The sequence below is a fragment of the Mesoplodon densirostris genome, chromosome 5 (genome assembly GCF_025265405.1).
Source record: "Mesoplodon densirostris isolate mMesDen1 chromosome 5, mMesDen1 primary haplotype, whole genome shotgun sequence".
Taxonomy (NCBI): Eukaryota; Metazoa; Chordata; class Mammalia; order Artiodactyla; family Ziphiidae; genus Mesoplodon; species Mesoplodon densirostris.
The window spans coordinates 75,037,478-75,056,847 of record NC_082665.1 but is presented as its reverse complement, the minus strand read 5'-3'; positions in this window follow the sequence as shown (position 1 = coordinate 75,056,847).

The window sequence follows — 19,370 nt, the reverse complement described above, 5'->3', positions numbered from 1 at the left end:
GGACACAATGCCATTTGCAGCACCGTAGATGAGTCTAGAGGTAATCACGTGACTTGTATTAAGTCAGAAAGTGAAAGACACATATCGTAGGATATCACTTATAGGTGTTATGTAAAAATTGATACCAGGGCAGATATTTCCACGGAGAAGGGCAATCACAGATTCATTAAACAAACTTATGGTTCACCAATGGAAAGGTGTGAGGATTGGATTCATTACGATATCGGGGTTAACAGACATATACAAACACAGGTGAAATATATAATCACCAAAGACCTACGGAATACCAAGAGAAGACTACTCAACATTCTGTCATAATGTACATGGGAAAAGGGTCCCAGGAAGAACAGTCCTATGTATATGTGTAAAAGAACCACATCTTGCACACCTACAACAAGCCAAACGTTGTCATCAAACTTGCTGTAATAAAAAATAAAAAATTAAATTAAAAACACGAACAAGAAGTAGTGAGACAAACTTGAGGGGCTTTCTCCTGGCACATTCCATTCTAAATTCCAATCTAGAACACGACTTCCATTGAGGCTCTGTTGCCCTAGTAACCAGATTTGGTAAGCGAGAACTGCTGCCACCTTGTGGCCGTTTCACACAACAGCAGCTTTAATCCCAGCGCTAATGGTCAGTGGATATTCAAAATCATTGCACGCCTGTAAATGACACCTGCCATGAAAACAAATCCTGGGGTCATATATCGACCAAAAAATTCAAAAGATGTCCATATTTCAAAACGACAGTTTCAAGAGGCATACTTCACGCACATTAGTGTTCTGCTTCTTTTGCTTTTTTTCTTTTTCGGTTAAAAAAACCGGAATGGGAAAAGGTAACCCTCAGAATGGGAGAAAACGTTCACAAATGAATCAATGGACAAAGGTTTAATCTCCAATATATATAAACAGCTCACGCAGCTTAATATTAATAAAACAAACAACCCAATACAAAAATGGGCAGAAGATCTAAATAGACGTTTCTTCAAAGAAGTCACAGAGATGGCCAAGACGCACATGAAAAGCTGCTCAACATCACTAATTATTAGAGAAATGCAAATCCAAACGACAATGAGGTATGACCTCACACCTGTGAGAATCGGCATCATCAGAAAATCTACAAACAACAAATTCTTGGGAGGGTGTGGACAAAAGGAACCCTCTTCCACTATTGGTGGGAAGGTAAATTGATACAGTCACTATGGAGAACAGTATGGAGGTTCCTTTAAAATACTAAAAAGAGAATTACCATAGGATCCAGCAATCCCACTTCTGGGCATATACCCAGAGAAAACCATAACTCAAAATGACACATTCACCACAATGTTCATTGCAGCACTATTTACAATAGCCAGGTAATGGAAGCAACCTAAATGCCCACAGACAGACGAATGGATAAAGATGTGGTACATATATAAAATGGAATATTACTCAGCCATAAAAAGGAATGAAAGTGGGTCATTTGTAGAGAAGTCGATGGATCTAGAGACTGTCATACAGAGTCAAGTAAGTCAGAAAGAGAAAAACAAATATTCTACATTAATGCATAAAGGTGGAAGCTAGAAAAATGGTACAGATGAACTTGTTTGCAGGGCAGAAATAGAGACACAGAGGTAGAGAACAAACATATGGACACCAAGTGGGGGAAGCCATGGAGTGGTGGTGGTGGGATGAGTTGGGAGATTGGGATTGACCTGTATACATGTATATGCATAAAATAGATAACTAATAATAACCTGCTGTATAAAAAAATAAATAAAATTATATTTCAAAATTTTTAAAAATAAAACAGAAGAAAGTTCTTCCATTCACACAGATGTATTTATATGAATGAATTATTCCCATGCTTATATCTATAAATACATAAAAGAGGAATAAAATCTAACTTGAACCAAGAAAGAAAAAAAACCTAAACCAAACAGTTATACAGAGGAAAACACTACCAAGGCACTTGTTCCAGCGGTAAACAATTCTGAAATTGGTCAGTGGTGGGGAATCATCTCCCATACAACCAGCAGCCCCGCCCCCCCATGCAAGGAGCGTCCTCATTGCAAAGCTGGGGGACCATGCCGAGGCCTCTGTGAGTAAACGTGAGCTGAGTCCCAGGCCAGCTGCTGCTGAACTGTTCCCACCCTTCGCAGGTAAAACACCTGAATATGTACAAGGGCTTGAAAGCCTAGAGGAAGGGCCGTGGAGCCACACCAGCGACAGCACGCAGGCCAACTTGCTGCCTGCAGGCCAGCCAGGATGGTCCTGGCCCCGGGCGCTCTTCTGGAAGCTTTCCATTTCCCTGCCTGAGATACCCCTCCTGTCCCGGCCCCCACTCCTTTTTTTCCTTCCTCAGCCCGGAGAGAAATTCCAGTGGAAGTTATGGGTGACACATCCTCTTCTTTACAGGTGGCAGCCTGGCAACTCCTGCAGAAAGTCCAGCAGAGCCCCACTCACACCGGGCCACCAACAAAGCTGTGGACCCTCACACCCTCCCACCAGCACAGCCCCGAGACTGCTGATGGGGCAGAGAATATGGAGTCAGGCACAGCTGCAGGGGCTATTGTTGCCTGGAGTGCTGTTTATATTGACCTCAACCCAGGCACACCTGGGGAGGGCTTGCCGGCAGGGTCAGGCTGCCCAGGTCAGCTAATCCTCAGCCCTCAGGGAATCACATTGCAGAAAAAGGACCTCGCTAAGACAGAATATTAGCCAAGGGAAAAAAGGACACAATGCCATTTGCAGCACCGTAGATGAGTCTAGAGGTAATCACGTGACTTGTATTAAGTCAGAAAGTGAAAGACACATATCGTAGGATATCACTTATAGGTGTTATGTAAAAATTGATACCAGGGCAGATATTTCCACGGAGAAGGGCAATCACAGATTCATTAAACAAACTTATGGTTCACCAATGGAAAGGTGTGAGGATTGGATTCATTACGATATCGGGGTTAACAGACATATACAAACACAGGTGAAATATATAATCACCAAAGACCTACGGAATACCAAGAGAAGACTACTCAACATTCTGTCATAATGTACATGGGAAAAGGGTCCCAGGAAGAACAGACCTATGTATATGTGTAAAAGAACCACATCTTGCACACCTACAACAAGCCAAACGTTGTCATCAAACTTGCTGTAATAAAAAATAAAAAATTAAATTAAAAACACGAACAAGAAGTAGTGAGACAAACTTGAGGGGCTTTCTCCTGGCACATTCCATTCTAAATTCCAATCTAGAACATGACTTCCATTGAGGCTCTGTTGCCCTAGTAACCAGATTTGGTAAGCGAGAACTGCTGCCACCTTGTGGCCGTTTCACACAACAGCAGCTTTAATCCCAGCGCTAATGGTCAGTGGATATTCAAAATCGTTGCAGGCCTGTAAATGACACCTGCCCTGAAAACAAATCCTGGGGTCATATATCGACCAAAAAATTCAAAAGTTGTCCATATTTCAAAACGACAGTTTCAAGAGGCATACTTCACGCACATTAGTGTTCTGCTTCTTTTGCTTTCTTTCTTTTTCGGTTAAAAAAACCGGAATGGGAAAAGGTAACCCTCAGAATGGGAGAAAACGTTCACAAATGAATCAATGGACAAAGATTTAATCTCCAATATATATAAACAGCTCACGCAGCTTAATATTAATAAAACAAACAACCCAATACAAAAATGGGCAGAAGATCTAAATAGACGTTTCTTCAAAGAAGTCACAGAGATGGCCAAGACGCACATGAAAAGCTGCTCAACATCACTAATTATTAGAGAAATGCAAATCCAAACGACAATGAGGTATGACCTCACACCTGTTAGAATCGGCATCATCAGAAAATCTACAAACAACAAATTCTTGGGAGGGTGTGGACAAAAGGAACCCTCTTCCACTATTGGTGGGAAGGTAAATTGATACAGTCACTATGGAGAACAGTATGGAGGTTCCTTTAAAATACTAAAAAGAGAATTACCATAGGATCCAGCAATCCCACTTCTGGGCATATACCCAGAGAAAACCATAACTCAAAATGACACATTCACCACAATGTTCAATCCAGCACTATTTACAATAGCCAGGTAATGGAAGCAACCTAAATGCCCACAGACAGACGAATGGATAAAGATGTGGTACATATATAAAATGGAATATTACTCAGCCATAAAAAGGAATGAAAGTGGGTCATTTGTAGAGAAGTCGATGGATCTAGAGACTGTCATACAGAGTCAAGTAAGTCAGAAAGAGAAAAACAAATATTCTATATTAATGCATAAAGGTGGAAGCTAGAAAAATGGTACAGATGAACTGGTTTGCAGGGCAGAAATAGAGACACAGAGGTAGAGAACAAACATATGGACACCAAGTGGGGGAAGCCATGGAGTGGTGGTGGTGGGATGAGTTGGGAGATTGGGATTGACCTGTATACATGTATATGCATAAAATAGATAACTAATAATAACCTGCTGTATAAAAAAATAAATAAAATTTTATTTCAAAATTTTTAAAAATAAAACAGAAGAAAGTTCTTCCATTCACACAGATGTATTTATATGAATGAATTATTCCCATGCTTATATCTATAAATACATAAAAGAGGAATAAAATCTAACTTGAACCAAGAAAGAAAAAAAACCTAAACCAAACAGTTATACAGAGGAAAACACTACCAAGGCACTTGTTCCAGCGGTAAACAATTCTGAAATTGGTCAGTGGTGGGGAATCATCTCCCATACAACCAGCAGCCCCGCCCCCCCATGCAAGGAGCATCCTCATTGCAAAGCTGGGGGACCATGCCGAGGCCTCTGTGAGTAAACGTGAGCTGAGTCCCAGGCCAGCTGCTGCTGAACTGTTCCCACCCTTCGCAGGTAAAACACCTGAATATGTACAAGGGCTTGAAAGCCTAGAGGAAGGGCCGTGGAGCCACACCAGCGACAGCACGCAGGCCAACTTGCTGCCTGCAGGCCAGCCAGGATGGTCCTGGTCCCGGGCGCTCTTCTGGAAGCTTTCCATTTCCCTGCCTGAGATACCCCTCCTGTCCCGGCCCCCACTCCTTTTTTTCCTTCCTCAGCCCGGAGAGAAATTCCAGTGGAAGTTATGGGTGACACATCCTCTTCTTTACAGGTGGCAGCCTGGCAACTCCTGCAGAAAGTCCAGCAGAGCCCCACTCACACCGGGCCACCAACAAAGCTGTGGACCCTCACACCCTCCCACCAGCACAGCCCCGAGACTGCTGATGGGGCAGAGAATATGGAGTCAGGCACAGCTGCAGGGGCTATTGTTGCCTGGAGTGCTGTTTATATTGACCTCAACCCAGGCACACCTGGGGAGGGCTTGCCGGCAGGGTCAGGCTGCCCAGGTCAGCTAATCCTCAGCCCTCAGGGAATCACATTGCAGAAAAAGGACCTCGCTAAGACAGAATATTAGGCAAGGGAAAAAAGGACACAATGCCATTTGCAGCACCGTAGATGAGTCTAGAGGTAATCACGTGACTTGTAGTAAGTCAGAAAGTGAAAGACACATATCGTAGGATATCACTTATAGGTGTTACGTAAAAATTGATACCAGGGCAGATATTTCCACGGAGAAGGGCAATCACAGATTCATTAAACAAACTTATGGTTCACCAATGGAAAGGTGTGAGGATTGGATTCATTACGATATCGGGGTTAACAGACATATACAAACACAGGTGAAATATATAATCACCAAAGACCTACGGAATACCAAGAGAAGACTACTCAACATTCTGTCATAATGTACATGGGAAAAGGGTCCCAGGAAGAACAGACCTATGTATATGTGTAAAAGAACCACATCTTGCACACCTACAACAAGCCAAACGTTGTCATCAAACTTGCTGTAATAAAAAATAAAAAATTAAATTAAAAACACGAACAAGAAGTAGTGAGACAAACTTGAGGGGCTTTCTCCTGGCACATTCCATTCTAAATTCCAATCTAGAACACGACTTCCATTGAGGCTCTGTTGCCCTAGTAACCAGATTTGGTAAGCGAGAACTGCTGCCACCTGGTGGCCGTTTCACACAACAGCAGCTTTAATCCCAGCGCTAATGGTCAGTGGATATTCAAAATCGTTGCAGGCCTGTAAATGACACCTGCCCTGAAAACAAATCCTGGGGTCATATATCGACCAAAAAATTCAAAAGACGTCCATATTTCAAAACGACAGTTTCAAGAGGCATACTTCACGCACATTAGTGTTCTGCTTCTTTTGCTTTCTTTCTTTTTCGGTTAAAAAAACCGGAATGGGAAAAGGTAACCCTCAGAATGGGAGAAAACGTTCACAAATGAATCAATGGACAAAGGTTTAATCTCCAATATATATAAACAGCTCACGCAGCTTAATATTAATAAAACAAACAACCCAATACAAAAATGGGCAGAAGATCTAAATAGACGTTTCTTCAAAGAAGTCACAGAGATGGCCAAGACGCACATGAAAAGCTGCTCAACATCACTAATTATTAGAGAAATGCAAATCCAAACGACAATGAGGTATGACCTCACACCTGTTAGAATCGGCATCATCAGAAAATCTACAAACAACAAATTCTGGGGAGGGTGTGGACAAAAGGAACCCTCTTCCACTATTGGTGGGAAGGTAAATTGATACAGTCACTATGGAGAACAGTATGGAGGTTCCTTTAAAATACTAAAAAGAGAATTACCATAGGATCCAGCAATCCCACTTCTGGGCATATACCCAGAGAAAACCATAACTCAAAATGACACATTCACCACAATGTTCATTGCAGCACTATTTACAATAGCCAGGTAATGGAAGCAACTTAAATGCCCACAGACAGACGAATGGATAAAGATGTGGTACATATATAAAATGGAATATTACTCAGCCATAAAAAGGAATGAAAGTGGGTCATTTGTAGAGAAGTCGATGGATCTAGAGACTGTCATACAGAGTCAAGTAAGTCAGAAAGAGAAAAACAAATATTCTATATTAATGCATAAAGGTGGAAGCTAGAAAAATGGTACAGATGAACTGGTTTGCAGGGCAGAAATAGAGACACAGAGGTAGAGAACAAACATATGGACACCAAGTGGGGGAAGCCATGGAGTGGTGGTGGTGGGATGAGTTGGGAGATTGGGATGGACCTGTATACATGTATATGCATAAAATAGATAACTAATAATAACCTGCTGTATAAAAAAATAAATAAAATTTTATTTCAAAATTTTTAAAAATAAAACAGAAGAAAGTTCTTCCATTCACACAGATGTATTTATATGAATGAATTATTCCCATGCTTATATCTATAAATACATAAAAGAGGAATAAAATCTAACTTGAACCAAGAAAGAAAAAAAACCTAAACCAAACAGTTATACAGAGGAAAACACTACCAAGGCACTTGTTCCAGCGGTAAACAATTCTGAAATTGGTCAGTGGTGGGGAATCATCTCCCATACACCCAGCAGCCCCGCCCCCCCATGCAAGGAGCGTCCTCATTGCAACGCTGGGGGACCATGCCGAGGCCTCTGTGAGAAAACGTGAGCTGAACCCCAGGCCAGCTGCTGCTGAACTGTTCCCACCCTTCCCAGGTAAAACACCTGAATATGTACAAGGACTTGAAAGCCTAGAGGAAGGGCCGTGGAGCCACACCAGCGACATCACGCAGGCCAACTTGCTGCCTGCAGGCCAGCCAGGATGGTCCTGGCCCCGGGCACTCTTCTGGAAGCTTTCCATTTCCCTGCCTGAGATACCCCTCCTGTCCCGGCCCCCACTCCTTTTTTTCTTTCCTCAGCTCGGAGAGAAATTCCAGTGGAAGTTATGGGTGACACATCCTCTTCTTTACAGGTGGCAGCCTGGCAACTCCTGCAGAAAGTCCAGCAGAGACCCACTCACACCGGGCCACCAAAAAAGCCGTGGACCCTCACACCCTCCCACCAGCACAGCCCCGAGACTGCTGATGGGGCAGAGAATATGGAGTCAGGCACAGTGGCAGGGGCTATTGTTGCCTGGAGTGCTGTTTATATTGACCTCAACCCAGGCACACCTGGGGAGGGCTTGCCGGAACGGTCAGGCTGCCCAGGTCAGCTAATCCTCAGCCCTCAGGGAATCACATTGCAGAAAAAGGACCTCGCTAAGACAGAATATTAGCCAAGGGAAAAAAGGACACAATGCCATTTGCAGCACCGTAGATGAGTCTAGAGGTAATCACGTGACTTGTAGTAAGTCAGAAAGTGAAAGACACATATCGTAGGATATCACTTATAGGTGTTACGTAAAAATTGATACCAGGGCAGATATTTCCACGGAGAAGGGCAATCACAGATTCATTAAACAAACTTATGGTTCACCAATGGCAAGGTGTGAGGATTGGATTCATTACGATATCGGGGTTAACAGACATATACAAACACAGGTGAAATATATAATCACCAAAGACCTACGGAATACCAAGAGAAGACTATTCAACATTCTGTCATAACGTACATGGGAAAAGGGTCCCAGGAAGAACAGACCTATGTATATGTGTAAAAGAACCACATCATGCACACCTACAACAAGCCAAACGTTGTCATCAAACTTGCTGTAATAAAAAATAAAAAATTAAATTAAAAACACGAACAAGAAGTAGTGAGACAAACTTGAGGGGCTTTCTCCTGGCACATTCCATTCTAAATTCCAATCTAGAACACGACTTCCATTGAGGCTCTGTTGCCCTAGTAACCAGATTTGGTAAGGGAGAACTGCTGCCACCTTGTGGCCGTTTCACACAACAGCAGCTTTAATCCCAGCGCTAATGGTCAGTGGATATTCAAAATCGTTGCAGGCCTGTAAATGACACCTGCCCTGAAAACAAATCCTGGGGTCATATATCGACCAAAAAATTCAAATGACGTCCATATTTCAAAACGACAGTTTCAAGAGGCATATTACACGCATATCAGTGTTCTGCTTCTTTTGCTTTCTTTCTTTTTTGGTTAAAAAAACGGGAATGGAAAAAGGCAACCCTCAGAATGGGCAAAAACGTTTGCAAACGAATCAATGGACAAAGGTTTAATCTCCAATATATATAAACAGCTCACGCAGCTTAATATTAATAAAACAAACAACCCAATACAAAAATGGGCAGAAAATCTAAATAGACGTTTCTTCAAAGAAGTCACAGAGATGGCCAAGACGCACATGAATAGCTGCTCAACATCACTAATTATGAGAGAAATGCAAATCCAAACGACAATGAGGTATGACCTCACACCTGTTAGAATTGGCATCATCAGAAAATCTACAAACAACAAATTCTGGGGAGGGTGTGGACAAAAGGAAACCTCTTCCACTATTGGTGGGAAGGTAAATTGATACAGTCACTATGGAGAACAGTATGGAGGTTCCTTTAAAAAACTAAAAAGAGAATTACCATAGGATCCAGCAATCCCACTTCTGGGCATATACCCAGTGAAAACCATAACTCAAAAAGACACATTCACCACAATGTTCATTGCAGCACTATTTACAATAGCCAGGTAATGGAAGCAACCTAAATGCCCACAGACAGACGAGTGGATAAAGATGTGGTACATATATAAAATGGAATATTACTCAGCCATAAAAAGGAATGAAACTGGGTCATTTGTAGAGAAGTCGATGGATCTAGAGACTGTCATACAGAGTCAAGTAAGTCAGAAAGAGAAAAACAAATATTCTATATTAATGCATAAAGGTGGAAGCTAGAAAAATGGTACAGATGAACTTGTTTGCAGGGCAGAAATAGAGACACAGAGGTAGAGAACAAACGTATGGACACCAAGTGGGGGAAGCCATGGAGTGGTGGTGGTGGGATGAGTTGGGAGATTGGGATGGACCTGTATACATGTTTATGCACAAAATAGATAACTAATAATAACCTGCTGTATAAAAAAATAAATAAAATTATATTTCAAAATTTTTAAAAATAAAACAGAAGAAAGTTCTTGCATTCACACAGATGTATTTATATGAATGAATTATTCCCATGCTTATATCTATAAATACATAAAAGAGGAATAAAATCTAACTTGAAGCAAGAAAGAAAAAAAACCTAAACCAAACAGTTATACAGAGGAAAACACTACCAAGGCACTTGTTCCAGCGGTAAACAATTCTGAAATTGGTCAGTGGTGGGGAATCATCTCCCATACACCCAGCAGCCCGGCCCCCCCATGCAAGGAGCGTCCTCATTGCAAAGCTGGGGGACCATGCCGAGGCCTCTGTGAGTAAACGTGAGCTGAGCCCCAGGCCAGCTGCTGCTGAACTGTTCCCACCCTTCCCAGGTAAATCACCTGAATATGTACAAGGGCTTGAAAGCCTAGAGGAAGGGCCCTGGAGCCACACCAGCGACAGCACGCAGGCCAACTTGCTGCCTGCAGGCCAGCCAGGATGGTCCTGGCCCCGGGTGCTCTTCTGGAAGCTTTGCATTTCCCTGCCTGAGATACCCCTCCTGTCCCGGCCCCCACTCCTTTTTTTCCTTCCTCAGCCCGGAGAGAAATTCCAGTGGAAGTTATGGGTGACACATCCTCTTCTTTACAGGTGGCAGCCTGGCAACTCCTGCAGAAAGTCCAGCAGAGCCCCACTCACACCGGGCCACCAACAAAGCTGTGGACCCTCACACCCTCCCACCAGCACAGCCCCGAGACTGCTGATAGGGAGGATAATATGGAGTCAGGCACAGCTGCAGGGGCTATTGTTGCCTGGAGTGCTGTTTATATTGACCTCAACCCAGGCACACCAGGGGAGGGCTTGCCGGCAGGGTCAGGCTGCCCAGGTCAGCTAATCCTCAGCCCTCAGGGAATCACATTGCAGAAAAAGGACCTCGCTAAAACAGAATATTAGCCAAGGGAAAAATGGACACAATGCGATTTGCAGCACCGTAGATGAGTCTAGAGGTAATCACGTGACTTGTAGTAAGTCAGAAAGTGAAAGACACATATCGTAGGATATCACTTATAGGGGTTACGTAAAAATAGATACCAGGGCAGATATTTCCACGGAGAATGGCAATCACAGATTCATTAAACAAACTTATGGTTCACCAATGGAAAGGTGTGAGGATTGGATTCATTACGATATCGGGGTTAACAGACATATACAAACACAGGTGAAATATATAATCACCAAAGACCTACGGAATACCAAGAGAAGACTACTCAACATTCTGTCATAATGTACATGGGAAAAGTGTCCAAGGAAGAACAGACCTATGTATATGTGTAAAAGAACCACATCTTGCACACCTACAACAAGCCAAACGTTGTCATCAAACTTGCTGTAAAAAAAATAAAAAATTAAATTAAAAACACGAACAAGAAGTAGTGAGACAAACTTGAGGGGCTTTCTCCTGGCACATTCCATTCTAAATTCCAATCTAGAACACGACTTCCATTGAGGCTCTGTTGCCCTAGTAACCAGATTTGGTAAGCGAGAACTGCTGCCACCTGGTGGCCGTTTCACACAACAGCAGCTTTAATCCCAGCGCTAATGGTCAGTGGATATTCAAAATCGTTGCAGGCCTGTAAATGACACCTGCCCTGAAAACAAATCCTGGGGTCATATATCGACCAAAAAATTCAAAAGACGTCCATATTTCAAAACGACAGTTTCAAGAGGCATACTTCACGCACATTAGTGTTCTGCTTCTTTTGCTTTCTCTCTTTATTGGTTAAAAAAACCGGAATGGGAAAAGGTAACCCTCAGAATAGGAGAAAACGTTCACAAATGAATCAATGGACAAAGGTTTAATCTCCAATATATATAAACAGCTCACGCAGCTTAATATTAATAAAACAAACAACCCAATACAAAAATGGGCAGAAGATCTAAATAGACGTTTCTTCAAAGAAGTCACAGAGATGGCCAAGACGCACATGAAAAGCTGCTCAACATCACTAATTATTAGAGAAATGCAAATCCAAACGACAATGTGGTATGACCTCACACCTGTTAGAATTGGCATCATCAGAAAATCTACAAACAACAAATTCTGGGGAGGGTGTGGACAAAAGGAACCCTCTTCCACTATTGGTGGGAAGGTAAATTGATACAGTCACTATGGAGAACAGTATGGAGGTTCCTTTAAAAAACTAAAAAGAGAATTACCATAGGATCCAGCAATCCCACTTCTGGGCATATACCCAGAGAAAACCATAACTCAAAAAGACACATTCACCACAATGTTCATTGCAGCACTATTTACAATAGCCAGGTAATGGAAGCAACCTAAATGACCACAGACAGACGAATTGATAAAGATGTGGTACATATATAAAATGGAATATTACTCAGCCATAAAAAGGAATGAAACTGGGTCATTTGTAGAGAAGTCGATGGATCTAGAGACTGTCATACAGAGTCAAGTAAGTCAGAAAGAGAAAAAGAAATATTCTATATTAATGCATAAAGGTGGAAGCTAGAAAAATGGTACAGATGAACTGGTTTGCAGGGCAGAAATAGAGACACAGAGGTAGAGAACAAACGTATGGACACCAAGTGGGGGAAGCCATGGAGTGGTGGTGGGATGAGTTGGGAGATTGGGATTGACCTGTATACATGTATATGCATAAAATAGATAACTAATAATAACCTGCTGTATAAAAAAATAAATAAACTTATATTTCAAAATTTTTAAAAATAAAACAGAAGAAAGTTCTTCCATTCACACAGATGTATTTATATGAATGAATTATTCCCATGCTTATATCTATAAATACATAAAAGAGGAATAAAATCTAACTTGAACCAAGAAAGAAAAAAAACCTAAACCAAACAGTTATACAGAGGAAAACACTACCAAGGCACTTGTTCCAGCGGTAAACAATTCTGAAATTGGTCAGTGGTGGGGAATCATCTCCCATACACCCAGCAGCCCCGCCCCCCCATGCAAGGAGCGTCCTCATTGCAACGCTGGGGGACCATGCCGAGGCCTCTGTGAGAAAACGTGAGCTGAACCCCAGGCCAGCTGCTGCTGAACTGTTCCCACCCTTCCCAGGTAAAACACCTGAATATGTACAAGGACTTGAAAGCCTAGAGGAAGGGCCGTGGAGCCACACCAGCGACATCACGCAGGCCAACTTGCTGCCTGCAGGCCAGCCAGGATGGTCCTGGCCCCGGGCACTCTTCTGGAAGCTTTCCATTTCCCTGCCTGAGATACCCCTCCTGTCCCGGCCCCCACTCCTTTTTTTCTTTCCTCAGCTCGGAGAGAAATTCCAGTGGAAGTTATGGGTGACACATCCTCTTCTTTACAGGTGGCAGCCTGGCAACTCCTGCAGAAAGTCCAGCAGAGACCCACTCACACCGGGCCACCAAAAAAGCCGTGGACCCTCACACCCTCCCACCAGCACAGCCCCGAGACTGCTGATGGGGCAGAGAATATGGAGTCAGGCACAGTGGCAGGGGCTATTGTTGCCTGGAGTGCTGTTTATATTGACCTCAACCCAGGCACACCTGGGGAGGGCTTGCCGGCACGGTCAGGCTGCTCAGGTCAGCTAATCCTCAGCCCTCAGGGAATCACATTGCAGAAAAAGGACCTCGCTAAGACAGAATATTAGCCAAGGGAAAAAAGGACACAATGCCATTTGCAGCACCGTAGATGAGTCTAGAGGTAATCACGTGACTTGTAGTAAGTCAGAAAGTGAAAGACACATATCGTAGGATATCACTTATAGGTGTTACGTAAAAATTGATACCAGGGCAGATATTTCCACGGAGAAGGGCAATCACAGATTCATTAAACAAACTTATGGTTCACCAATGGCAAGGTGTGAGGATTGGATTCATTACGATATCGGGGTTAACAGACATATACAAACACAGGTGAAATATATAATCACCAAAGACCTACGGAATACCAAGAGAAGACTATTCAACATTCTGTCATAACGTACATGGGAAAAGGGTCCCAGGAAGAACAGACCTATGTATATGTGTAAAAGAACCACATCATGCACACCTACAACAAGCCAAACGTTGTCATCAAACTTGCTGTAATAAAAAATAAAAAATTAAATTAAAAACACGAACAAGAAGTAGTGAGACAAACTTGAGGGGCTTTCTCCTGGCACATTCCTTTCTAAATTCCAATCTAGAACACGACTTCCATTGAGGCTCTGTTGCCCTAGTAACCAGATTTGGTAAGGGAGAACTGCTGCCACCTTGTGGCCGTTTCACACAACAGCAGCTTTAATCCCAGCGCTAATGGTCAGTGGATATTCAAAATCGTTGCAGGCCTGTAAATGACACCTGCCCTGAAAACAAATCCTGGGGTCATATATCGACCAAAAAATTCAAATGACGTCCATATTTCAAAACGACAGTTTCAAGAGGCATATTACACGCATATCAGTGTTCTGCTTCTTTTGCTTTCTTTCTTTTTTGGTTAAAAAAACGGGAATGGAAAAAGGCAACCCTCAGAATGGGCAAAAACGTTTGCAAACGAATCAATGGACAAAGGTTTAATCTCCAATATATATAAACAGCTCACGCAGCTTAATATTAATAAAACAAACAACCCAATACAAAAATGGGCAGAAAATCTAAATAGACGTTTCTTCAAAGAAGTCACAGAGATGGCCAAGACGCACATGAAAAGCTGCTCAACATCACTAATTATTAGAGAAATGCAAATCCAAACGACAATGAGGTATGACCTCACACCTGTTAGAATTGGCATCATCAGAAAATCTACAAACAACAAATTCTGGGGAGGGTGTGGACAAAAGGTAACCTCTTCCACTATTGGTGGGAAGGTAAATTGATACAGTCACTATGGAGAACAGTATGGAGGTTCCTTTAAAAAACTAAAAAGAGAATTACCATAGGATCCAGCAATCCCACTTCTGGGCATATACCCAGTGAAAACCATAACTCAAAAAGACACATTCACCACAATGTTCATTGCAGCACTATTTACAATAGCCAGGTAATGGAAGCAACCTAAATGCCCACAGACAGACGAGTGGATAAAGATGTGGTACATATATAAAATGGAATATTACTCAGCCATAAAAAGGAATGAAACTGGGTCATTTGTAGAGAAGTCGATGGATCTAGAGACTGTCATACAGAGTCAAGTAAGTCAGAAAGAGAAAAACAAATATTCTATATTAATGCATAAAGGTGGAAGCTAGAAAAATGGTACAGATGAACTTGTTTGCAGGGCAGAAATAGAGACACAGAGGTAGAGAACAAACGTATGGACACCAAGTGGGGGAAGCCATGGAGTGGTGGTGGTGGGATGAGTTGGGAGATTGGGATGGACCTGTATACATGTTTATGCACAAAATAGATAACTAATAATAACCTGCTGTATAAAAAAATAAATAAAATTATATTTCAAAATTTTTAAAAATAAAACAGAAGAAAGTTCTTGCATTCACACAGATGTATTTATATGAATGAATTATTCCCATGCTTATATCTATAAATACATAAAAGAGGAATAAAATCTAACTTGAAGCAAGAAAGAAAAAAAACCTAAACCAAACAGTTATACAGAGGAAAACACTACCAAGGCACTTGTTCCAGCGGTAAACAATTCTGAAATTGGTCAGTGGTGGGGAATCATCTCCCATACACCCAGCAGCCCGGCCCCCCCATGCAAGGAGCGTCCTCATTGCAAAGCTGGGGGACCATGCCGAGGCCTCTGTGAGTAAACGTGAGCTGAGCCCCAGGCCAGCTGCTGCTGAACTGTTCCCACCCTTCCCAGGTAAATCACCTGAATATGTACAAGGGCTTGAAAGCCTAGAGGAAGGGCCCTGGAGCCACACCAGCGACAGCACGCAGGCCAACTTGCTGCCTGCAGGCCAGCCAGGATGGTCCTGGCCCCGGGTGCTCTTCTGGAAGCTTTGCATTTCCCTGCCTGAGATACCCCTCCTGTCCCGGCCCCCACTCCTTTTTTTCCTTCCTCAGCCCGGAGAGAAATTCCAGTGGAAGTTATGGGTGACACATCCTCTTCTTTACAGGTGGCAGCCTGGCAACTCCTGCAGAAAGTCCAGCAGAGCCCCACTCACACCGGGCCACCAACAAAGCTGTGGACCCTCACACCCTCCCACCAGCACAGCCCCGAGACTGCGGATAGGGAGGATAATATGGAGTCAGGCACAGCTGCAGGGGCTATTGTTGCCTGGAGTGCTGTTTATATTGACCTCAACCCAGGCACACCAGGGGAGGGCTTGCCGGCAGGGTCAGGCTGCCCAGGTCAGCTAATCCTCAGCCCTCAGGGAATCACATTGCAGAAAAAGGACCTCGCTAAAACAGAATATTAGCCAAGGGAAAAATGGACACAATGCCATTTGCAGCACCGTAGATGAGTCTAGAGGTAATCACGTGACTTGTAGTAAGTCAGAAAGTGAAAGACACATATCGTAGGATATCACTTATAGGGGTTACGTAAAAATTGATACCAGGGCAGATATTTCCACGGAGAAGGGCAATCACAGATTCATTAAACAAACTTATGGTTCACCAATGGAAAGGTGTGAGGATTGGATTCATTACGATATCGGGGTTAACAGACATATACAAACACAGGTGAAATATATAATCACCAAAGACCTACGGAATACCAAGAGAAGACTACTCAACATTCTGTCATAATGTACATGGGAAAAGGGTCCCAGGAAGAACAGACCTATGTATATGTGTAAAAGAACCACATCTTGCACACCTACAACAAGCCAAACGTTGTCATCAAACTTGCTGTAAAAAAAATAAAAAATTAAATTAAAAACACGAACAAGAAGTAGTGAGACAAACTTGAGGGGCTTTCTCCTGGCACATTCCATTCTAAATTCCAATCTAGAACACGACTTCCATTGAGGCTCTGTTGCCCTAGTAACCAGATTTGGTAAGCGAGAACTGCTGCCACCTGGTGGCCGTTTCACACAACAGCAGCTTTAATCCCAGCGCTAATGGTCAGTGGATATTCAAAATCGTTGCAGGCCTGTAAATGACACCTGCCCTGAAAACAAATCCTGGGGTCATATATCGACCAAAAAATTCAAAAGACGTCCATATTTCAAAACGACAGTTTCAAGAGGCATACTTCACGCACATTAGTGTTCTGCTTCTTTTGCTTTCTCTCTTTATTGGTTAAAAAAACCGGAATGGGAAAAGGTAACCCTCAGAATAGGAGAAAACGTTCACAAAGGAATCAATGGACAAAGGTTTAATCTCCAATATATATAAACAGCTCACGCAGCTTAATATTAATAAAACAAACAACCCAATACAAAAATGGGCAGAAGATCTAAATAGACGTTTCTTCAAAGAAGTCACAGAGATGGCCAAGACGCACATGAAAAGCTGCTCAACATCACTAATTATTAGAGAAATGCAAATCCAAACGACAATGTGGTATGACCTCACACCTGTTAGAATTGGCATCATCAGAAAATCTACAAACAACAAATTCTGGGGAGGGTGTGGACAAAAGGAACCCTCTTCCACTATTGGTGGGAAGGTAAATTGATACAGTCACTATGGAGAACAGTATGGAGGTTCCTTTAAAAAACTAAAAAGAGAATTACCATAGGATCCAGCAATCCCACTTCTGGGCATATACCCAGAGAAAACCATAACTCAAAAAGACACATTCACCACAATGTTCATTGCAGCACTATTTACAATAGCCAGGTAATGGAAGCAACCTAAATGACCACAGACAGACGAATTGATAAAGATGTGGTACATATATAAAATGGAATATTACTCAGCCATAAAAAGGAATGAAACTGGGTCATTTGTAGAGAAGTCGATGGATCTAGAGACTGTCATACAGAGTCAAGTAAGTCAGAAAGAGAAAAAGAAATATTCTATATTAATGCATAAAGGTGGAAGCTAGAAAAATGTTACAGATGAACTGGTTTGCAGGGCAGAAATAGAGACACAGAGGTAGAGAACAAACGTATGGACACCAAGTGGGGGAAGCCATGGAGTGGTGGTGGGATGAGTTGGGAGATTGGGATTGACCTGTATACATGTATATGCATAAAATAGATAACTAATAATAACCTGCTGTATAAAAAAATAAATAAACTTATATTTCAAAATTTTTAAAAATAAAACAGAAGAAAGTTTTTCCATTCACACAGATGTATTTATATGAATGAATTATTCCCTTGCTTATATTTATAAATACATAAAAGAGGAATAAAATCTAACTTGAACCAAGAAAGAAAAAAAAAACCTAAACCAAACAGTTATACAGAGGAAAACACTACCAAGGCACTTGTTCCAGCGGTAAACAATTCTGAAATTGGTCAGTGGTGGGGAATCATCTCCCATACAACCAACAGCCCCGCCCCCCCATGCAAGGAGCGTCCTCATTGCAAAGCTGGGGGACCATGCCGAGGCCTCTGTGAGTAAACGTGAGCTGAGTCCCAGGCCAGCTGCTGCTGAACTGTTCCCACCCTTCCCAGGTAAAACACATGAATATGTACAAGGGCTTGAAAGCCTAGAGGAAGGGCCGTGGAGCCACACCAGCGACAGCACGCAGGCCAACTTGCTGCCTGCAGGCCAGCCAGCATGGTCCTGGCCCCGGGCACTCTTCTGGAAGCTTTCCATTTCCCTGCCTGAGATACCCCTCCTGTCCCGGCCCCCACTCCTTTTTTTCCTTCCTCAGCCAGGAGAGAAATTCCAGTGGAAGTTATGGGTGACACATCCTCTTCTTTACAGGTGGCAGCCTGGCAACTCCTGCAGAAAGTCCAGCAGAGCCCCACTCACACCGGGCCACCAACAAAGCTGTGGACCCTCACACCCTCCCACCAGCACAGCCCCGAGACTGCTGATAGGGAGGATAATATGGAGTCAGGCACAGCTGCAGGGGCTATTGTTGCCTGGAGTGCTGTTTATATTGACCTCAACCCAGGCACACCTGGGGAGGGCTTGCCGGCACGGTCAGGCTGCCCAGGTCAGCTAATCCTCAGCCCTCAGGGAATCACATTGCAGAAAAAGGACCTCGCTAAGACAGAATATTAGCCAAGGGAAAAAAGGACACAATGCCATTTGCAGCACCGTAGATGAGTCTAGAGGTAATCACGTGACTTGTAGTAAGTCAGAAAGTGAAAGACACATATCGTAGGATATCACTTATAGGGGTTACGTAAAAATTGATACCAGGGCAGATATTTCCACGGAGAAGGGCAATCACAGATTCATTAAACAAACTTATGTTTCACCAATGGAAAGGTGTGAGGATTGGATTCATTACGATATCGGGGTTAACAGACATATACAAACACAGGTGAAATATATAATCACCAAAGACCTACGAAATACCAAGAGAAGACTATTCAACATTCTGTCATAACGTACATGGGAAAAGGGTCCCAGGAAGAACAGACCTATGTATATGTGTAAAAG